Genomic DNA, 6,037 nt, shown 5'->3' with positions numbered 1-6,037 from the left:
AATTGAGAATTCTATGTTGGAGGTATGTCTGGTTCTCTTACCTAAGTTCTTTGAAAGCAGGAGCATCTTTTGTATTTTAATTGCTTACCTTGCCTGACTCAGAGCCTTGCCTACAGTAGGGCCTAAATAAAGGCGGAAGAATTAATAAATACACGATTTTAAGAACTGATTTCTGTAAGTCCAGTATTGTAGCTAGACAAGCATCACTTCAGGGAGATCTCAATAGAGGAATTGATTTGACAAGTGGCAAAAATGTTGTATGATATGGTTATCTGGTCACCTTTGTGGCAAATGCCAACCTCCTTATTTCACAAACCTGTTTATAGATTAACAAAAAGAAATTGCATTTGTTACACTGACCATCAGGAGCCCCACACTATATTTTCAATTTGTGTTCTATTTTGGACACATGAAGAAATGCCTCGGGAAGGTGAAAACCTGTTACATGATTCTGTGAAGCCTGCAGCAATGGCCTCACACTAAGAAATGAAGGGCATTAATTATACTTGGTGAAGCAGAAGTCTTAATAACGTGTGAAAAGAGGAAAGGAAAAGAGGTTAGTGAACTAAATCAGACCTGACTTCAGAGCCCGACAACACATCAGAATAATATTTAAGGCCGCCGCCGCCGCGGCAGCCGCATGCGGAGAGCCTGAGGAGGCGCTGGTCAGTGCAGCTCCCGCGCCGCAGTGCGCGGGCCCGAGTCCCGGACGAGGCCCAGGGAGCCACTCGCCCCGACCCCGCCGCCCCGCGTCCTCAAGATGGAGGCAGCGGGGGCGACGGCGTGAAGAAAGCGGCGCTGTGGGCGCAGGAGCAGGGGTCCCGGCGGCGGGGCGGGATGGGACTGCTGCTCACGATCCTGGCGTGGCCGTGCTGGGCTCCTTCCTCACGCTGCTCGCCCAGGTCCTGCTGCTGGGCCGCAGGCAGCCCGAGCCGCCGGCGGACGAGGCGGCCCGCGCCGGCGAAGGCGTCTGCTACGTGGAGCCGGTGCCGGCCCGTCCTGCAGGAGCACCTCTGTGGCGGCAGCTGGACTGAGGAGCCGTCCTGCCCCGGCCTGAGGGCGGCGCGACCCCGCCCGGAGGCTCCCAGCCCGCCGACGCGGGAGACCTACTTTCTCAAGGCCGCCTTCCTGTTCCTGTTCCCGGAGCTGCGGGACACCGCGCTGACCCGCCGCTGGGTCACCAAGAAGATCAAGGTGGAGTTGGAGGAGCTGCTGCAGACCAAGCCGGAGGGCGCCTGCTGGAGGGGCTGAGCCTGCGGGACGTGTTCCCTGACGAGATGGTGCCCTTCGTCAAGACCTTCCGGCTCCTGCGGCCCGTGGTGCCCTCGGCCACCGGGGAGCCTGACCGCCCCGAGGGCGAGGCGCTGCTCGCCGCCTGCCCCAAGGAGCTGGCCTTCCAGGCGGAGGTGGAGTACAAGGGGGGCTTCTTCCTGACCATCGACCTGGACCTGGTCTTCGGCAAGTCCGCCACCTGTTCGTCAAACTGTCCCTAGTGGTGGGGAGGCTGCGCTTGGTCCTCACCCGAGTGCCCTTCACCCACTGGTTCTTCTCCTTCGTGGTGGACCCGCTGATCGACTTCCAGGTGCACTCCCAGTTTGAAGGGCGGCCCATGCCCCAGCTCACTTCCATCGTTGTCAACCAGCTCAATAAAATCAAGTGCAAGCACACGCTGCCCAATTACAAGATCGGGTTTAAGCCGTTTTTTCCATACCAGACCTCGCAAGAATTTGAAGAAGATGAAGAGCATATCCATATACAACAATGGGCACTTACTGAAGGCCATCTTAAGGTGACCTTGTTAGAATGTAGCAGATTACTCATTTTTGGATCCTATGATAGAGAAGCAACTATTCATTGCACGCTTGAGTTGAGCAGCGGTGTTTGGGAAGAAAAAGGAGTTCTACTGAGGTGGTTGAATTAATAAAAGGGAATTTACAAAGTGTTGGACTTACACTTCGCCTTGTTCAGTCAACTGATGGATATGCTGGGCATGTCATAATTGAAACTGTGGTCCCAAACTCACCTGCTGCATTTGCAGGTCTTCAGCCAGGGATCCACTCGTTGCTATTGGAAGTGTAAAAATTACATGGACACTGCAAGTGCTGAAGCTTATCAAGCAGGCTGGTGACCGAGTTTTTGTGTACTACAAAAGGCCCATTGGCCAGAGTAATCAAGGTACTGTGCTGCAAGACAATTTTGGCCAGTTGGAAGAAAACTTTTTGTCAAGCTCATGCCAACCAAGTTATGAAGAGGGAGCTGCAGGACTGGCAGTGGACGGTGAAAATAGAGATCTGGATTCTGAATTTGAAGACTTGGCAAGTGATGTCAGAGTACGAAACGAGTTCAAAGATGAGGCACAGGCACTAAGTCACAGTCCCAAATGTACTCCAACAATGCTTACTATTAAACCTCTTGGCACTATATCCCCAGTTTTAAACAGTAAATTAGTTGCAGGAAGTTATCCGCCACCAAAAATTCCATCCAAAGAAGGAAATAAACTGCTAGCCCTAAAAACTTCTGCGGTACTAGACTCAGCACAAGTGTCAAAATCCATCCAAGGATGCACTTTCAAACCACGTGTGCCACCACGACCACAATTAAAAGTTCCTTTACCTTCTGCTGACTCCCCATATCAGGCAGAAGCACACATTCTTGTTGAAAAGCCAGAGAAGGTGCTTCTTCCTCCTCTTCCTGCAGATAAATCTGAAAAGCAAGCAAAAATTGTGGATCACATAGAAGATGTGACTACTTCCAAGCAGTTAAAAGCAAGAAGTGACTAAAGATTTTACTTCAGAAAGTTCCTGCCCTACTAATGACAGTTCAGGTGACCATCAGATGTGGGAATCATTAGAAATTCTTTATTGGAATAAGCTGGGAAAGTGGACAAGAACCAGAGCATCCTGTTTGATATAGAAGCCTGCCACAGATACCTGAATGTTGCACTGAGGTGCAGGGATCCTTTCAAGTTAGGGGGTCTCACCTGTTTGGGGCACATTAGTTTAAAACTCGAAGAGGTGGCTTTACGATGCTTAGCCACATCAAATATGGAATACCTTTCAAAATTCAGGCTGGAAGCCCCTGCACCTAAGGCCATGGTCACTAGAACTGCATTATGCAATCTGAGTGTGCAAAAGGGCTTCAATGACAAATTTTGCTTTGGTGACATTATGATTCACATCAAATATTTGAAGGAAGGAGAACCAGACCACCATGTAGTCACTAATACAGAGAAAACGAAAGAAGTCCTTTTGGTTGCTCCCTAAAGAGGAGCACTTTGTTGGACAGATGGGTTCATGAGAAAATAAACATAGTTTCCAGGATACTCAGTTCCAACACCCAACTTAGTGTGATTACTGTAAAAATAGAAGTTTGGACAAAAGCAGCTTCCCAGTGTATGCTCTGTGCTTAGGTTTGCCAGAAAAAATGTCAAGAAAAGTGTCTAGCTGAGACTCCTCTTTGAGGAGCAACTGAGAGGCAAATAGACCGAACCCTGAAAAACCTAAGGCTGGAAGAACAGGATCCCCTCTTGGGCCAGTCTCCTCATGTTGATGCCGAAGCTAACAAGTCAGTTAATAAAACAACAGGTTTGACAAGGCACATTATTAATACAAGCTCTCATTTGCTTAATTTATGTAAAGTCTCTAAAACTCGCCTTTCTGAACCATGAACTGATCTCTTAGAACCTTCACCAAAACACACACCCAAGACATCAGACAATGAAGGCAGTGACACAGAGGTCTGTGGTCCAAACAGTCCTTCCAAATGGGGAAACAGCTCAGGAATAAAGTTAGTGAGAAAGGAAGGTGGACTGGATGTCAGTGTTTTCATTGCAGTTAAAGAAATTGGCCGTGATCTTTACAGGGGCTTGCCTACAGAGAAAAGGATCCAAAAGCTGCAGTTCATGTTGGATAACTACAGAATGAAATTGACCAGGAGTTGGAACACAATAATTCCCTTGTTAGAGAAGAAAGAGACAACTGATTCAAGGAAAAAAATCACTTCTTTCTGCTGCTTTGGCTAAATCAGGTGAAAGACTACAAGCTCTCACACTTCTTATGATCCACTATAGGGCAGGCATTGAAGATACTGAAATTTTAGAAAGTCCGTCTTTAGACCAGCACTCCAAAAAAAATAAGCAAGTACACAGATGATACAGAAGAAGATCTCGATAGTGAAATAAGCCAATTGATAGAGTCTCAGCCATTCAGCAGTATCTCAGACGATCTGTTTGGCCCATCTGAGTCTGTGTAACCAGCAGACTGTGTCAACTTTCAAATGATTGGGGAAAAGATGCATCTAAAGTGCCTTGAATACAACCATGTTTCAGTCCTCTTGTAATGCACTTCAGCCTGATTCTCCAGTTAATTACTTGTATAAGAACAGGAATGAAAGTTTGTTTTCCAGTAAAAATATGGCCAGCTTAATAATTGGTTGTTTCAGGTTGCATTTATAGCTATGCTTTTTGGGGGTTTATACTGGGAATTTATTTTTACTATTTATTTTTAACTTTTTCTAATTATGTAAGCTAATTTTTCACATTTATGTATGTGTAGTGTCTCACTGTTATTTTCCCTTCAACTTAGTTTTTGAATTAGTGTTCAATAGGATAATATCCTATCCAGATTCTTAGTATTTTCACTTCCATCATGGTTATAACAACCATGCCCAAATTGACTACAGCAATCGTTGAGGGAACAGGTTTTGAATCTTTTTGTTTTGTTTTGTTTTTTGTTATGAAGTTTGTCATCTCTACTTGCTTGAGATTTTTGTTGCTTTGGAACTTTGTGGGGCTTTTCCTTTTGTCTTTGCCAAATATAATATGGAAGCAGATGCTGCAGCTTTAGTCTGTTATGCTGATTGAGTAAAATTATTTTTAACATAAAAAATAATATTTAAGAACTCTTTTTATTATGTCTATTTTTCTCCATTTGAAATGTTTTTAGTACTCTATTATGTATCTGTTTTTTGAGAACACTTGACAGGAAAGGTACCTTCCTAACAAATTTCCAAGTGCACTGTACAGTATTGTTAACTATGGGCAGTGTGTACTGCAGATCTGTTCAACTTATTCATCTTGTATGACTGAAATTTTATACTTAATTAACAGCAACTCCCAATTTTCTCCTCTAACCAGTCTCTTTCTACTCCATAAATTTCACGATTTTAGATACCTCATGTAAGTAAAATCACACAGTATTTGTCTTTCTGTGACTGGCAAATTTCTTTTAGTGTAATGTCCTGCAGTTTTAACTATATTGTAGAAAGTGTTCAAATTTCATCATTTTTATGGTTGAATAATATTCCTTTGTATGTGTATACCATATTTTCTTTAGACACTCATCCATTCAAGGACATTTAGGTTGTTTCTATATCCTGATTTTGTATCAATAATGCTGTAATGAACATGGAGTGTCTAGAAATGTCTTTGAATCCTGATTTCAATTCTTTTGGATATATACCCAGAAGCAGGATTAATGAATCCTACAATCATTCTGTTTTAATATTTTGAGGAAGTTTCATTCTGTTTTCCATAGTGGCTGCACCATTTTATACTCTCAACAGCAGTGCACAAGAGTTCCAACTTCTCTGCATTCTTACTAGCCCTGGCTATCTTGTTTTGTTGAGAATAGCCATATAAACATGTGTGAGGTGATAGCTCATCGTGAGTTTTGACTTTCATTTCCCTGATGATCAGTGAGGCTGAGCATCTATTCAAATATGTGTTGGCCATTTTTATGTCTTCTTTGGAGAAATATCTAGTGCTATATTTACTCCTTTCTGAATGCTAATTAGTAGAAATTCAGCAATAAGTGACAGTGCTTTTTTACATTATAATTCAAAGAGAATGTTATTCTGTGTGCCTCCGTCCTGCGGGCCAAATTTAGAGCACGAAGAAATTGCCATGCAGAGTAAGACTGTTATGCTATCAGCCAGTGCATGATTCACAACAGAAGCCTGAGGATGTGGGCCAGTTGGCGTTGTCCTTGACATCAGCATTTGTAATTAAGCATAACTCTAACCCTCTCAGAAACCATTT

The 6,037-nt window shown here is 44.1% G+C and overlaps 1 pseudogene across 1 annotated transcript; it reads left to right on the top strand.

Annotated features, from left to right (window-relative positions):
• The first annotated feature begins 837 nt into the window (after positions 1-837).
• LOC306652175 (PDZ domain-containing protein 8-like) lies at positions 838-4,609 on the top strand (annotated as a pseudogene). Its single transcript has one exon. The product of its transcript is annotated as a PDZ domain-containing protein 8-like (transcript).
• The last annotated feature ends 1,428 nt before the right edge of the window (positions 4,610-6,037 follow it).

The sequence above is a fragment of the Sciurus vulgaris genome (genome assembly GCF_902686455.1).
Source record: "Sciurus vulgaris genome assembly, contig: HiC_scaffold_138_arrow_ctg1, whole genome shotgun sequence".
NCBI lineage: Eukaryota > Metazoa > Chordata > Mammalia > Rodentia > Sciuridae > Sciurus > Sciurus vulgaris.
Note: the sequence above shows the minus strand (reverse complement) of the source record. Positions and strands in the feature narration are given on the sequence as shown.